Source organism: Coturnix japonica, chromosome 1 (genome assembly GCF_054131305.1).
Source record: "Coturnix japonica strain WE chromosome 1, WE-NBRP24, whole genome shotgun sequence".
Taxonomy (NCBI): Eukaryota; Metazoa; Chordata; class Aves; order Galliformes; family Phasianidae; genus Coturnix; species Coturnix japonica.
The window spans coordinates 123721381-123739603 of record NC_140663.1 but is presented as its reverse complement, the minus strand read 5'-3'; positions in this window follow the sequence as shown (position 1 = coordinate 123739603).

Sequence of the window (18223 nt, the reverse complement as noted above, 5' to 3'; positions counted from 1 at the left end):
GAGCCTAGAAACAGATGTACAAAGGTCATTCATATTTCATATTTAATGCCACTAATAACTTTTGACTTCAGCTCTTCATGAGAGTACTGATTCAAATGCTTACTATACATTTCTTTAAGACACAGGATAAAACTGCTGCCAGATTTCAGTTCTAAACAAAATAAAATTGTTTACGTTGCTTTTGTATTTGCTTTTTGTGATAACTGCCATAACTACCTTTTCAGTGTATTACTAAACTCAATTAGAAATTCTCACTTGGCAACTACGTGCTGCAGTATTTTGCTGAGACTAATGAACAAATTTTCATAAAATCAGCTTGTGACCATGTGATGACTATTAAAACTTATAAAACCACTACCAATTATCATGAGGAAATCAGCATACTGTGGCAGTGTTATAGGGTGCATCGTGAACCAAAGTACTTTTAGCTCATCAGAGATTCGCCTGTTCATGCTGGAGCACAGACCCAATTTTAAGCAGACAGATGGAAATACAAACTTCTAATATTCCTCCTCTAGTCTGTACAACAAATATGTTTAGAAAAGAGGAATTGCATTGACCTTGAAATACTATTGCATTGTATGTTGCACTCAAATTTCTTCTTTTCTATCATTTTCTATCAGTGCTTTTATATAAAAGCAAGTTTCTCATGTGGCTTTTAAAAAAGTATAATCAAATAACTGTCACACATTGTTAAATCAGTTTTATTCCATGCAAATTAGCAATTTTTAGAAGGCTTTCGTACCTTTCTATATATACCTTTTCTTACTAGTAACACTGCTTACTATTATCTGCTGTCATCTTGGATGCTAATCCTTCTCTTCAGTATATTTTGCTCATATAGTTGATGTATCTTCTGGTAATAACTAGACTTGTCCTCTTACTACCCTTCTTCTTTTTATTTATTTTTTTTGCTAGCAAACTTAGAGAGCTGTAGCCATGCTGGGAATTGTTTCACAGTGGGTTCTCTCAGTGATGTTCAGAGATGCTGAGACACGCCTTAGAGAAAACTAGACATGACCACATCATCTGATTTACAGGCATTTTGTTTTTTTCAACAGTTAGAAATTTTTCTAACACTCAAATCTTTTTTTGTGACCCCTATTAATCTCCATATCTTTACTTGTTTGCTTGCTTGCTTGTTTTCTGTTTTATTCTTTTCACATCTGTCTTCCTCACTTGTTTATTTTGTCTCTCATAACAGACAGCAAGACTAGGATCCTTCTTTGTTTAGGTGTCTATATATGAATATCTTCATTTGAGCTATTCAGACTGGACTTTCTTAGAGAAAATAAATGTCCTTTTTTAGGTTGTGTTTCTCTCGTGTGATCTTCTGAAAAGTTCAAATGATTTACTCCTTAAAACTACACACTGGTCTCCAAAAGAGCTTATGTTAACTAACATGCCTACTATTCAGATGTCTACATCTACATTGAAATCTGATCACATGATGAAAATAAACAATATCAGATGAATCATGTCATCTTTGATAATAAATCTAGTTTAATGGAGTCCTGATTTTGCATGCAAGTGGATGCCATAACAACATTAATAAAAAACAGCAGTAATTTTAATGTGTATTCCTTTATACTGCTTTGCTTTTTCCATTCTGCCAAAAAATGCCTGTAACTTAATGGTTATTTAGTGCTTTTCTGCTTTTGAACTTTCACTGTCCACAGAATATTGCAACACTGAAAGTATTGTGCTTAACCTAATAGCAGTTCAATGAAGTAATCCAACAGCATACACTAGGTGCCTACAGAAGCAGAAACATCCCGGCCATAAAAATAATGCCCTCAAAAAGCTATTTAGAGAAACATTTAGTTCTCTTTAGTCTTTCGGAATGAAGATGTGTTTGTGAGGTATTTTATACATGCAAATGCTTCATTTTCTTTCTTTAAGTCTTTATAGTACTATTTGTTTTCAAATGAGTTTTGTGGTTGCTTCATATAGGGAATGCAAAAGTCAGGGTACATTTCACCATTCTGTGGCTAGCCATATATTTTCTTTAATAAATCATCATTGAAGATGTGAACAAGTTTAATTTCACAATACAAATATTTCCCTTTTCAATTTGTGTATTTGTATGTGTGTGCCAGAAACAGATTTTTCTAAAAAGCAATAACCTAAGAAACCACAAATTTGGCACAGCATAAAACTGTGCCAAATAATACTCCCATGGAAAAACTGCATGTGATACAGACCATTTATATTTATGAATCCTGAGCTTAAAGAAACACCTATGTTTTTATATAACTTTCTTTGGAAGCCATATTCAAAGATTTCTAACTTTTTGGCAACATAATGAGGTATAATAATAAATGCCCTTCCTGCTGTTTGTCTACTCAGAACAGAGCCATGGGCAAATAAACAATCTCTAACCCACCTGAAGTATTGATACAGTCCAAACTGCAGTAAAACTTGGAAATCATGAAGACTGGAGAGAGTATCAGTTTACATTGGAAATAATAACTACTGGGTTATGAACTGGTCTCTCTATTGAGTCTACTTTGTCTTTCATAGCCATGACATGGTGACTTGAAAATAAGATAGCCAGTGGAGCTCACTTCCATTTACCTTTTGAACACTGTTCTGATATTTCTTAAGCCAGGTCAGGACCAGTGCAGCTGGTAGGAAAAAGTAGAGTGTTTTTCAGACATCTTCTGGAAGAATAATTGAAAAAGACAGGCTGCAGAAATGTGAAATAAAGATATCAGGAGTAGTCAGCATGGATTCACCAAGGGGAAATCATACTCAACCAAAGCTACCAACTTGGCAGCCTTCTATAATCCAGCTTGGTAGATAAGGGGAGAGCAGTGAATGTTGTCTACTGTGACTTCAGCAGGGCTTTTAACATTGTCTCCTGTAACATCCATGTACGTAAGCCTACAAAGAGTGAGACAAATGACAAGGTGGATTGAACACTAGCTGACTGGCAGAGTTCAGAATGTTGTCATCAGTGGCAGAGTCCAGTTGGAGGCCTGTAGCTAGAAGCGTTCTCCAGGGGCTGGTACTGGGTCCAATTTTATCAAAGATCTCCATCAGTGATCTGGAAGAAGGGGTAGAGCATACCCTCACCAAGTCTGCCATAGTTGGGAGGAGAGGCTGACACACTGGACAGCTGTGCTAGCATTCAGTGAGAGACTGGTGAGTCGGGCAGAGAGGAACATTATGAATTTCAAAAAGGGCAAGTACAGAGACCTGCATCTAGGGAGGAATAACCATGTATAACAGTACAGGTTAGGAATGTACCTACTGGAAAGGAGGTCTGAGAATGACCTGGGTGTTCCAGTGGATGATACATTGGCTGTAAGCCAGCAGTATGTCTTTGTGACCAGGAAGGAAAGGGGTGTCCTGGAGTGCATTGGGTGGAGCATGACTAGCAGGTTGAAGGAGATTCTGCTGGTGAGACTTGCTAACGTTCACTAATCCAATAGTGAATCGATGGTCCTGATACAATAAGTTGGAGTATTATTTGGGTGATGAATTTTATTGTTAGAGAGGATGTTATGATGGTTCCTAAAAAAGACTTACTTATTTTTATTAGGTTTCTGTTGTGACTAAACAAATTTGATCTGATATTAACTGAATTTATTTCTCAGTTCCCTGGTAGAACAAAAATTCTTTGGCACAAATAGACTTTCAACATACTAGAAAAATTGGATTGGAAAATATAAATCTCTACTGGAAGTGTCAATGCTAAAAACAAACAAACCAAAATCTATAATTCTGCTTGCTTATTTTATGTTCTGGAAACCATTCAAGCTTAGACTATACTAGGATATAAACCTCAGTCACAGGAGTAATTAGGCAGACTAATGCAGCCTATGCCAGGATCTGTACAGCTGCAGCTCCCATTCATCTACTATCTGAACTAAACTACTTGATATGCAACTTCATGTCTATACACTACCCAGACAGAATATCTACTATTTCTGTGAGAGCAATGAAGATATATGCTGGAAGGAATACAGCTAACGTGCCATAGCCTTGTTCCAGTCACTGTGTCCTTTAAGACAGTGTGACAGAACAGCTAAACAAAGGCAGAAGTTCAACCATTTCTCCATATAGTGCATCCTATGTTCCTCATGATTAGAACTTGGGTTTCAGTTTGGCCTGCTGTCTCACTTAATTCTGTAGATCTAGGATGACTATGGACCCCTTAATCTGCAGAGTCCATAGTCATAAATAGGAATTCTGTCACAGAGCTTTTTGAAAAAAGACCTCACATCTTTTCCTCCAAATTTCAGGTGATGCTGTTATCCAAATAAAACCTGAGAAAATGAATCATTCTGCCACTTGGCTAATAAAAGCTCTTTCAAGTTTTAAGAGAATGTATCAGGGATATTTGCATTCTCTCGGTTATATTTCCATTCCCCCACTCCTCTCAGTTTGTTATGTTTGGCCACCTTGCTGTGTCTGCTCTACTTCAGTCATTACAGGCTTCAGGAGATCTACAGTTATTATTTAATAACTAAATTTTTTCAAAGCAGTAAAGCCCAGTTAATTTTGTTGCTTGTAATAAATCAATTAAATTGTGAGGTTTGGAAAATATACTCATGTTGTGAACAGTAGAAACAAACCACCAAGGCAGATTTAAAAGTCCATAGACTGGTTAAAGCTTTTTAAAGACCTAATTTGCCCTAGAGCAAACAGTCAGCAGCATTTTGTGATTTCCAGATCTAGTAGCCACAGAAAACAGAAGTTCCAAGAACAACAAGGCTGCTGGGGACAATGATGATTAGACGATTGACTCTAATCACCCAACTGGGTGATTATACTCGGGGCTCATACCACAGTTACTAACATGTTGGGTTTTTTAATAGAACATTGCCAGGACCAATTTAATAGCTAGGTTTGAGGTGATTCTCTGCTCTTAAAAATATTTTCAGTAGCAGATAATCAACTAGCAAGATGCTTGCATTAGCTCCAGGCATATATTCAGAACTTCTCAAGACTTGTTCATGCACAGTCCACACCAGAGGTCAGGGATATTCCTTGCCAGTCCAACATTTAGTAGCATGAGTAAGGCACCACAGGACTTGGGCATGCAGCTTTTAATTCCTGCCCCAGAAAAAAGTGTCAGACATAACATTCATGTAGTTATTGAATGGAATTATGTGAAAACATGTACCATGGCTGCCCATGATAGAAATGTAATGAATCAGTTAACTTTGTGGGTGCTTTCCCTAAATAAAAAGTGCAGAACTGGGATCCTGTTCAGCAGAAACAAACAGCCCTACCTTCTCTTTACCAAGCCAGAAAATCTGCTGCTCAAAAATTCATTGCTATTAGAGGGCTTGGCAAGTATAAATGCCCTTCAACAGGAAGTCCTTTAGCCTCTTTGAAGAGAAATTTCAGCACTGACAAAACCAAGACCACAAGAGTATACAGAAAGATTCTTGAAATTAATCCTTCCTGATTTAAAGTGGAAGATAGCAAAAATTTTATTGAATCATCCTACTGCTCTCAAATTATAATGCGCTCTACTAGATTGCAGGTCAGTCACACCAATCTGGAGGATATTATTTTTTTTCTCTTTTTCCCCCCACTTATTCTTTTCATTCCGACAGCACTATTGATGAAGACCTCAGGAAAAAAAATACCAGCGCCCAAGACACTTTGATGGCCTTTCCACTGTGTAATTATACTTACTCTTGATAACACTAAAGACATGCCTTATTGGTAGTGGCACTGGCTGCTTTCCTTTTCACAGAGAGATGGATTGTTTCTGCAGGCCTTGATGGCCTTCAAATTATCTGAGCACAGAAAAGAGAGCAGAGTGAATTTTATTTTAACTCATTTTATTTCTAAATTTATTTCCCAGTAGCTAGAAGGTGATGACTGCCCCAGCAGTCAAGTCAATTGTTATCTGTGGGACTTGATTATGTTTAGACCCAGTCTCTCATTTTGAGCAAGACACAGTTAATGAGGAGAGAAATGAAAAGTGCATTGAGTCACAGTGTGTTTGTGGTAATTTGTGACACATTCACTCTACTCAGTTCTTTGTTTATTCCTTCCCCCCTCCATGCAGGTCCTGTAGAAAAAGGAACAGATAAGCGAATTCAGTGGTAGACAGTTAAGGGTGTTGAAAGTAATGAATCTATATCTCTCTATCTCTTTCCCCATTGTTGGCAGTAATTGGAGCAGTGTTCATCTATACAGTAAAATGCCAGTGAAGCCCATCTTAACGAAACATCTTTTTTTCCATTATTTTGCAACACATTTTTCATTGACACTGCTAGTTTTTATTTTCACTATGTGCTTTTTTTCTTTTTTTCTTTTTTTTTTTTTGCAGGCTTTTTGCCACTCTTCTAAATAATAGTCCATTAAACAGTTCACAGTGTGTGTTCTGTAGAAATGTAAAAAAGTGATTGGATGATACTAATTAAGGAGAGATTTTGTTTCCACTTACTGCAGATCAATGGTGGGTTACATTAAAGCTGCATTTTTGTGATGAGTTTAAACACAAAAGAACAGCTGTGCTAAATACATATTTCAAGGCTTACAGGTAGGTCAAATAAATCTTTCTTTCTTTGCCTGTCTATTTTAAAACTACAGGAAACTGTATGTGAGGAATAGTAGTAAAATAAAAAGGCAAATTTCTCACTGCAGGTTTTGTTTTATTTTTTCACTTGTGGTAGCAGAAACTGTTAAATCAGGAATGCCAATTGCCATGCATTGAGATCCTGTTGGCTTTTAATTTACTCTATAGCCTACTATGCATTAATTTTAATGAGACTTTTTTCCCTCTGTTTTCTACAGTTGCCACTCTAAGGTACCTTCTCCCTGATTTATGGCAGTGTTAGATCCTAGGAAAAGAATGTCTTAGTGAACGAACTTTTCACACTTTTGAAACGGTATTTCTTCCTTTAATCCTAAATTATTCGTAGCTCAAAATTTAACCAGAATTTCCATACAAAGATATGTTCATATGCAAAGAAGAGTGGCAGCTCTTTCCAGTCAGATCAATTAAAATAAAAATGCACTATTTGTTGGCATTCCTTGATCAGCGCAAACAGTGTTCTGAAGAAATTCACCTGGTTGCCTCTGACTAACATAACAAATTCTGAACATATATGACAAGGAACTAAAAGAGAAAATGCTTTTCAGGCACCCGCTGAAAATATTAGAAGCACAAGTCTGTTTTCAAATAAATTCTCTGACTATTTTAGGAATGTGATTTATTTAATATAGAGTCCTAAGTAGGGGAGCTACAGGGACCCTGATTTTATCCAGATCATTACGATATAAAAGAAATGTTGTTTTCACTTTCCTTGAATAAAAACAATCTAGATATCAATTCTAAAATACTTCTAGTAAAGCACGATAACATTGGAAGGTCTTTGTATATCATGGGCTAAGGAGGCTTCCTGATGGCTTTGATTTTTCAGGCACCAAGGTCATGTACAGATTTAATATAATCCAAACAAATTTTCTATGGGAATGAATAAAAAGGTTTAATTTGGTTCTATCTTGACTACTTTAAGTCTGAACTGTGAATTCAGTGCTGCATGCCTTATATCAAACCAACTTGAAGTCAGACTTGATTTATAATTCATAAGACCTTTATTCTTTGTTGAAATCTGGGTGCACTCAAACTCTAGCAAGCAATTGGGTATCCTGAAAGTATACCCACCAAACTCTGCATGTACACTCTGTTCTAAAACACGTGTTGTGATGACTTCAAGAACTTCTTACTTGTGCATACTTTTCTTGTTACTGCTAGCCTTTCTGTACAAATAGGAACAGACATGGCTAGTGTGAAGGCACTGCTACAAGTTCTGATCTCCACAGTGGGTCAGCTAGCCTGTGCTTCCACCAGTCATGTAAAGTTAATGGTTACCCTAGCATCTGTATTGAAATGCCTTCTTTTCTTTACACATCCTGTAATATAAATGATACCATATTACTGTATACTTCTGGTGCAGAAGCAGTAGCATGTGGATAAGCTGATTGATCAATTTATAGCTTTCCATGCAAAATATATATATCATATTTATATATTTATATATAAATATGATATATATATATCAGTCACAAAGTTCTAAAACACACAGTATTGTGTAAAACTTCAAAGCTGCACTGCACCCAGCAAAAGGCCTGTTTTAAGGGGCAACAACCAGTCTTGAACTGAAAACAATGACATCTGGAAAGTATTCTACTAGTTACAGGACAAATTTCCATTGAATAAAATGGTCTTTGAAACCTGTGTTACTGTGCAACCCAATGCTGTTATTATTGTTGTTATGAACTGGGTGGATTAGAGTGAGTAGCACCACTTTTAGTTCAGTTTTGGTCAATGTCTCTGTAGTTGCAAAACCCGCACATGCAGAAACCCTTTATTCAAGTGTGGGTTATCACTGGTATTCTCACAGCAATTTATACAAGGAAACTTTTCCTGGTATAATTCATTAAAAATTAATCAACCCATTTCTGTGCAAATCTCTGTGACATGCGTTCTTTGATGCAGTGAGTGCTGAATAGTCTTTTCTTTATTATAAAATGACACAAGTGGAACTTTCTAATTGGCTGTCAGTGATGTCATACCCAAGTAAATGCACAAGTCGGCTTATTTCCCTTATTATGAACATACTCCATGACAGACTGAGAGTTTCTGTAGAGCTCCTGCCCCTCTTTGGTGGTTAACATCCCTTTGCTGTAAGGATTACAGTTATGCTTCTGTAATAGGATAGAAACTTGCCTGTGTGTTTTCCCATCTTTGTTTGCATGTGGGGGTATTTTTTTTTCTTTAATCATATTCTCTTACTGACGAATTTCTATCTTTTCCCACAAGGGCAATGTATATCTTACTGAAATTAGCAATGACTTTTTCAGGCATCCTTTCAGAGCTCTTTTTCTAGGATGGTTTCACTGTTCGTGTCAAAATCAACAACAAACGTGGTCATATTCATATCTAACTAATAATTAACTAACTTAATTCGATATGCAGAAGTTTCAGCAGCCCAGCAACTAAAGGGATATAGCCAAGAGTCATATGGAAACAGTAAGGTTTTGTTTTTGTGGTTTTCATTTTATTTATGTATTTGGTTAACAGCTCCTCATTAATGCAGAGTGATTGCCAGATCTTCAACCTTGCCAGGAGGGTCCACTTTCACTGCAGGAAGATGTGCTCTCCATAGAACGTGCTTTGGCAAGAACAGTACTTCTTCCATTTGTTTTTCTGTTACGTGTGCTGTACACTCACAAAGCTAAGATAAAGGGCAAATATTTTGCTTTTGAGAGCCACCTTCCAAAAATCATGTGGCAGAGCACCACACCTTCTAGCCATAATTCAAATTGCTTTCCAAACCAAGATTACATACCCATGGTTCCTTCATTCCCTTATCTCCCACCTACTTTCATACTAATTTACATGTAGGTCCTTACCCACATACATATTTAACCTTACACCCTCCTTCAAGATCCTAGTCCTCAGAACTCTGCAGTCTGACAACACAGACAGGACCACCCTCAAACATACCACAGCATCTTTTCCACTCTCTGATCTCACGAGTTCTCTTTAAATCTTTCTGATAAATCCCAGTCAGGCTATGCTGGGAAAAGACATTGCAGACCTGTGCTGTTGTTGGGAAAAGCACAAGCGTACACATCACCTAGGGTTGTCTATTAAAGTCCATAACCTAAGTCTCATCTTAGCTCTACATCTAGACCATTACCCCTAACATGTCCCTTACATTATCAAGCGATATATTTAAGATATATGAGGTAACAAAAGAAAAATACACTTGGAAACCCCAGCTCTTTAGGTAATTTGCTTTTAGGATACCCTCACAGTTGCCCACAATTGCTATTGCTCACATACACAGTGACAATTACCCTGTGGTATTTTTTATGTTCAGGGTCTGGAAAAGAGTTGCAGAATGCAAAGTGTAATAATCAGAACTAGCATGGTACTGCTGCAGCCCGTGAGGTTGGAGTTTAATAGTAAAAATTTGCAAAATCAATCACAGTGAATGCAAAACTTAGCTTGAGAGTAAGGTGTAAGTGCCTCGTGTTGGTATCAAGTTGTCCCACCTTCCACAGTGGGAGTACTCCTTGTTATCTTTTGTTTTATTTCAAGGAAAATAGGAGAGGGGTTTCTGTCTCTTTTTATTCTCCCTTTCATCTCTGTTCTTTTTTTTTTTTTTTTCTGTCAGACAATGGCTTAATCTAAAGAATAAAGAAGCCATATGATTATATCACTTTCTAATCCAATTACAGATCTTTGATATGGCTCCTTATCTTCTCTGTTCATGCAGTGATATACAGATCACATGATTCTTTAACTTGAAAATATCTTTGCGTTTCAGTTCGTGCATTTACCTTTTTCTTCCCCTTTCACTAAAATGCAAACGTGTAATATTTAATTATTTGATTCCTATCTTATGAAAGAAAGATTAATAGAGACATTAATGAAGACAGTAATGTAATCTCCGAACTTCCCTACAATAATTTGATTGGGTCTTCATTTCAGAGTAAAGGTTGAAATCCTGGCTCCAAGAAAATGATAACATTGTCATAAAATTTAGTAGGTTCTGAATTTCATTCTCCATTTTCCAAGCCACTAGTTGAGAGGCTGGAATGGGATGGCTGGGCAAGGCTGAACATGTGTCCTCTGTGAGCAGAGCCCAACACTGACCCATATCAGATCAGAGCTGCTGCAACTGCTCCAAAAGGACCCAGTACTACCAGAGCTGAGCCAGGAGCAATGATGAGTGTGCTCTGAGAGACTGAATTTAAGGAAGGGAGACATCATTGCACTACATCAGCTTGGAGTGAGGGGTGAGAGCATGAATGGTGGAGTTGAAATAGCCATCAGTATGAAACCACCACACCAATGACCAGTGGTCATTTAACATGAGTGGGATTGCTTTCTTGCTTTAGTCTTATAATTATTACTCTAGGTGATCAGACTGTTACAAACCAGCTGGAAGCAGGAAGTCTTTTCCCCACCCTAGAACTGCATCAAATATCACTGCCCAAGTAGGCAGCAATGGATGTGACAGTGTAACCAACAGAAGTAGATATACCTGCTGTTGGAGTCATTAAATGCATTCTCACCACCCCTTGGAATCTCCCCATCAGTAGTGTTTCCCACACATTTGTTCTATGCACACAGCATAGAACGATCTGTATTTACAACTGAATGTCACATGCTAGCACCAGGAATTAAGTGCATATTGTGCCAAAAATAATATTCAGAGCATGGAATAATTTGTTAAGAATGTATATGCTTGTTGACTATTCTGCATTCTTACAGAGGTGTGAGATTGTCTGGTAGATTAAATTTAAAAATTTAACTCTTAAAAATCATGCAATATTTATGTTACCAGCAGGATTATTTACAGGACCCAAAGGAAGCATAACAATGTTTTGTGATCCTTGCTGTTGCTATTATATATTCGCTAGTTCGTTTGTCTCAGGAAACCCTGCCTTGCTGTGGTGGTTTAACCACAGCAGGATGCTAACTACCATTCAGCCACTTGCTCACTGAGAACTGGAAAGGCAAACGTGCAAGAACTCATGGCTTGACATCAAGACGGTTTTCTAGTAGAGCAAAAGCCATGCTTGCAAGCAAAGGAAAACAAGTTCATTCATTAATTACTTCCCATCAAAGTTCATCAAAGACAGAGGTTTTCTTATGGAATAAAACCATATTTGAGCTTCTCTATTCCAAGCGCAGTGTAGCTATGATGTGTCTTTCTCTGAAAGTGGCTTCATACAGACATGAGAATGGAACAGAATGGCCAGCTCTTAAGTCATAAATTCACTATTACCTGTAGGTAAGAAAAGACAGCAATTTTCTCTCAACCAAATGAACTAGCACTGCTGCAGTGTGGCAGAGTATCTTCAGTAAAATGGCTTACTGTGTTGACAATTCTTTTGATGTTAATGAAAGAATTTCAGTGCATTCTGATGTATTTGCCAGTTTTTTTATGAAAATTAAATGCATGAAAACTTAATATCTTTGTAGGAAAAAAAAAAAAACCAAAAAAAAACACTTCTAATGGAATCATAGAATCATAGAATCACAGAATCCTTGGAGTTGGAAGGGACTTCTGAAGACCATCTAGTCCAACTCCTCTGCAATGAATAGGGACAGTACAGCTAGATTAGTTGCCCAGGGCCTGATCCAGCCTTGCCTTGAAAGTCTCCAGGGACAGGGTACCAGCTACAACACTAGGTAACCTGTTCCAGTGCCTCACCATCCTCACTGCAAAAGTTTTTTCTTATATTTAACCTAAATCTAGCCTCACACAGCTTAAAGCCATTTCCCCACATTTTGTTGCAACAGACCCTGTGGGCCTCCTGCGAGACAGATCCTGTCTGTCCCCTTCTTTCCAGTAGCTCCCCTATAGATACTGAAAGGCCACTATCAGGCCACCTCTCAGCCTTCTCTTCTGCAGGCTGAACAGTCCCAGCTCTCTCAGCTATTCTCACAGGAGAGATCTTCCATTCCATGGATCATTTTTGTGGCCCTTCACTGGATACATTCCAACAGATCCATGTATTGAGGACTCCACATTTAGATGTGATGCTCCAGGTGAGGCCTCACCAGCCCAGAGTAGGGGGGGGAGGATCACCTCCCTCACCCTGCTAGTCATTCAACTTTTGTTGCAGACCTGGGTACAGTTGGCTTTCTGGGATGCAAAGGTACATTGTTGGCTACTGTCCAGCTTTCTGGTACAAGACCTTGCACTTAGCTTTGCTGAAGTTCATGAGGCTCACCTGGGCCCACTGCTCAAGCCTGTCTAGGTCCCTCTGGATGGCATCCTGTCCCTCTCGTGTGTCAGTGGTACCCCACAGATTAGTGCCATCAGTGAACTTGCTGAGGGTGCACTTGACCCCACTGTTGATGTCATTGTTGAAGATATTAAAGAATGTTGGCCCCAGCACAAGCCCCTGGAGGACTCCACTCCACACCGATCTCCATCCAAATATTGAGCCACTGACCACCACTCTCTGGACTTGATCCTGCAGCCAGTTCTTCATCCACTGAACAGTCTACCCATCAAATCCATATCTTGCCTTTGACGAAGCCATGCTAGTTCTCCCGTATCATCTCCCTGCCTTCCATGTGCCTTAGGATAGCTTCCAGGAGGAAGGAAATACTTAAATCTTGATCAGTTTCCCTTAACTCGCAATATTATTACCTAGCTTTGAAATTCCTCCATGGTCCACATTCAGGAAATCATTCCTACTTAAAGAAGTAGGAGGTGAACATCAGTTTATAGTTAAGCATATGCTTAAGTGCCTTTTTGTGTTATGTTCAAAAATAAAATGTTTTCAAGCTCCTTATGAACATAAGAGTCAGAAATAAATTTAGAAAGTAAATTCTGATTCCACTCTTTAGCGAGTAATCTGACCAGAACTTCTGTGTGGGACAATCTGGGCAGTAACATTTTTAATATAGTCGCTTATTTTCTTGTTTTATCATTGGGTCACTGCAGTTACGGTTGCTGTTCTTAAATAGAATCAAGACAGAGATTACAAGGTTCATCATTTACTTACTAAAGGAAAAGAAATTATCACTGAGGAAGTGCTGAATGAAGTACTGTTGTATGACTTACAACATCTTGGTTTCCCCAGAATCGCAGAAAAGAATTTTTCCTGCTAAAATGTTATTTACTTAAATCAACTGTATCCATTGCTTTAATTTATTAGGGCACATATTGCCTTCAGTGCAATACACACTAACAGAAGTACATTATTCTTTGCATACATGGTTGGCATTTTTAGTAATATGGGAAACATTTTAAATATCAGTTCTTCAGTTACTAGAGATGAACATATTATTTGAACTTAAACAGAAACTCTGCTTAAAAGCAGATATATATGTTCTGTAAATTATGACTATTTCAGGATCGCAGAACCAAAATGAATAGGGTCCAGTAAATATAAAGATTTTAGCTTAAAAATTCTTGCCTCTGAAAATAAAATTATAGATATAATTCATGTTAAAAGATTGAACAAAAATGCAGAGAAAGAGCCAGAAAGTGAACAAACATGATAAAAACAAAGGTTTGGTGTATGGAGTAGAGAGGATGGTTATTAATTAATAGCTCACATCCTCAACAGAAGTGAAAAATAGAAACATGAGCCTTAGAACAGACTCCTGCAAAATGAACAAACAAGACCTCCCCACTCTTGTCAGTTACTGGATGGTGAAAATATCTCACAAAGTTTTTAGACTTGAATAAGGAAGTGTCACAACAGTATGGATTGACATCTGCCTCTGTCAGGTTTTAGAGCTCACATGAAGGGGGATGAACACACACTACCACACAGAGAAACCTGCCATTTGACAGCAAAGAGCATTTTCTGACCTGACCAATAGTGCTGGGACTTATGTGAAGGCTCCCCAGAGTGGTTGGTCTAAAACATTGATTCATTAGTCTGTTTAATCTTTGTGGCTGCTAAGAGAGAGATCCTCCTTGATTTACAGTCTGACAGACTGTCATCTCAAGAGGTCCCTGATCACTGTCCCTCCACCAAACTGATAAAAAAAAAAAAAAAAAAAAAAAAACCCAAAAAAAACTACTACTCATGTTGCACAAAATTAGCATAAGGTTCAAGTGGAGGCTGCAAATAAAAATCACAAAGGGCTAAATTCAGTATAGGGACAAGTGGCTGTCAGGGAGTACTCAAAAGTCCCTATTTTGGGAATGCATTGCCATTTCCTATGAATGTCAGACAGCCTCAAGGAGCCAGGGGAATGGAAAGACAGTGTAGAAAAGCCCAGCCTTCTACATGCTTCCTACTTGCCTTTGTAGCATCCATATAGTGTTACATTTCATATTGTAATGTAAATTGCTGATATCAGCCAAATGAATGTAGTATGGTCACCTATTGCCACTGGAGATGAAGTAAATGTAGAATGACTAGCCAAGATGTAGACAGGTAAATTGCAGATAGATACACAATGGAGACAATGAATCTCATTCCACATATATGTCTGTGTTTGACCATAAATAGAATCATATAATTGTTTGAGTTGGAAGAGACCTTTAAAGGTTATCTAGTGCAACTCTCCTGAAGGAGCCAGAAGACAAGGAGGTCAGGTGAGGCTGTCAGCCCACAGCTGTGGCCAGTGTCAGGGCCACTGAAGGGAATCAGGAACAGACACGGCCAAGGAGGGCTGCAGTGGGAGGTTAAGGCCAGACTGGGGTTTAGGTTCATGAGTAGCCTCAGCTGAGCAGGGGCTGTGGCCATGAAGGGCAGAATTGTGGGTAGCTGAAGACCAGACCTGCCACAGCCTCAATGGGGCATTATCTGATGGCTCTGGGGTGGAAGTGGGGGCCCGGGGCATGGTCATGGAAATCCTGGTACAGCTGAGCAGGACTAGGTAGCGTCTGCAGGCCCTGAAAGATGAACAGGAACACTGCTACATCCCTTAAATAAGCCCCCTGTGAAGTTAAAGGAGGATAGGTGGAAGAATAAAAAAGCCCTGATATATAGAGATGTCTACAGCACACAGAAATATGAGGTTGTCTAAGAACATTTTTTTGTAAGAACTATTGGTGATGGGTGAATAATTGGACTGGGTGATCCTGTGCGTCTTTTCCAACCTTGGTGATTCTATAGTTCTATGAAGAATCTACAAGTCCACACAGTAGATAAGAGTTTATACATATAAAATGTCACCAGGTAGATTAGAATGCCTTCTCACTCAGTCCAGGATTGATCCTTACTGAAACTGCACTGTAATGCCTTCCTTTCCAAAGGACAGCTCTTCATGAACAGCTCTTGCACGTGCTGGTAAGTCATCCAGGAAAAGAATGATATAAATGCTTAGACAAGTTCAACTCAATCTTATATTTTTTTGGCATTCTATGTGTCCTCTGTACAGTCAGAGAATGAGGGATCTTGGCACTGTAACTATGAAAAAAAATCATAGAAAGACAATCTGAATATCCACAGTAAATTAACATTCTTCATTTCCTGTTAAACCTTGGTACTTTATTTGCATTTATCACTGTGACTGTATTTCTGACTCTCAGGTACTGTAGCCTATATTAACAGTCACTTTGGGTTTAACATCATTAAATGTTCATTGTCAAGTCCCCACAAATCCCACATTCCCCTTGTCTCTCAGGCTTAAAAAACTCATTTAACACTAAAGGCTAATTAATTAACTGGATTTTCCTATATTTAATGAAGACTACCCTAAACCATAGAACCAAACCCCACTGAAATTTAGTTCACTAGGGCAACCTATAATTATACCCAACCAGATTTAACCACTGTTCTAATTCATATTTATTATGGTAGCACTCTACATTATTATTATTTGTTACTACTGTCAAGAATATGACTGTGCTCACATTGCTTAATGTGCAGTGAACAGCATACAGTTATGTTATGTTACATTTCACATTGTGTTACATTATGTTACTTTACCTCACATGGTGTTATGTTACGTTACACTATATTATTAATGTACTCCATCTGGAAGAAATTCAAAAGTTTGTGCATTAGAAATATTTTTTCTATGAATGAAACAATATACAAAATTCAGGGTCAAAAAGAAAGACAAAATACATTGTTTAACAAGCTGATAAATTCAGGGGAAAAGATCGTGCTCAACTTTTATATTTTTTCATTGTTGGATTCAATGATTTTTAAGGTCTTCTCCAACCTGAGCAATTCTATGATTTTATGATTCTATGATTCTATTTCTTATTCCAAAAAAAACTTTCACACACCTCCAAATGTTTGAATTATTTTCTTTCTGCAAGCTGTTTTTTCTTTATTTGCATTGTTGTTATTGGCTTCTGTAAAATTTATTTTTGCTCATTGTCCTTTTTAAAATGTGTTTTCAAAATGGAAATCAAAGAGCGGTATGGCTATTACTTGATGTAGGTTGTGTTAGAAGAGAAAGATGGCTGTGGTGAATTAGCAATAAGGCACAAACTATGCACTCATCACTGTATGGTTATGAACATCTGCTTCAGGTGCATTGGTAGGTCACAAAGAGCCAGCATCTGTGGCTCCTAAACTCAATGGGAGCTCTTCTGCTGACATAAATAGAAACCAGTCTGGACCTCCACGCAGCTGTATCAAAATATCGTCTGATCAGAGAAAGCTTATTCTTGTGAGACTAACACTTCAATGATTTTACAAAGAGAGTGAAACATTACTTGATCGTGTTTTAAAATTTCCAAAGGAGAAAAACAAACAAATTCACTAGTCTTTACTCCATGAAACTCTGCTTCTCTTATAAGACTGAAGCATTTTTGTATTGTTCGAAATGCTCAACTTCTCTAATTATTCCTATATATCATGAGATGCTATGTAATGCAGAACACAAATAAGCTCAATCTATGAGCTGCCTTCGCACCACACTGCAGATGACTAAGCAAAGATACTGATCTAGATCTTTGGAAAAATGTAAATCTATAATTCATTATGTATACTTGAGCAATATAGTACTTCAGGTCTGGGACCCACCTTCAGAATCCCTCCATGGCACAGCCTTGTACCTTTAAAAAGACATTCGCAATGGAGTAGTAAGCTAGTAAATCTGAAATCCAAACATAAATTCAATCCTTAACACTAATGATTGAAAAGCCAACCTTGACAAGTCAGACTCAAGAGCAGCCAAGGTAATGGTCTGTTCCCAGTCAGTATGTAATTGGACTCAGTGCCCTACCAGAAGAAGCTTTCTGGCTGGTCTGAAAGTTGTGAGATTATTGGAATAGGAGAGCTGATCATTATCCAGTTCTGCTCTACAGTGGAGAGAATGGTAAATACTGCATGCAAGTCTGCAAGTTACTTTGTGAGTGCAAGTCAGTTCTGCTCAGAGAGAGGAGAAATTTATTTTAGAGCACCATTAAATATTTGAATCCATTAGGAAAAGCTGAGGTTGGGGCATTCAGACTCTGTAGACTGGTAGGCAGATCCACCAAGTTAGCACAATATATCTGAGTAAAACAAATGAGCAGTGAGTTTTAGAGCAGGCAGTAAGCAAGCAAATAAGCAAATACAGACTTAAATTCCAATATGGGGTAACTAAAACTATGGAAATGCTAATGAACTGAATTCAGCAGAGGTAAAGTCAGCAGGGAGGAAAACACCAGTACCTGGCTGTGACTTAATTGTGTCTTTACAAGTGTTTATCTGCTCCATGTCTAATGAATGCAGACTGGGAGTCCAGGACTCAATTAAAAATACTATAAACAAAATAAAGGAGTACAAAAGGAAGGAGACAACATGATAA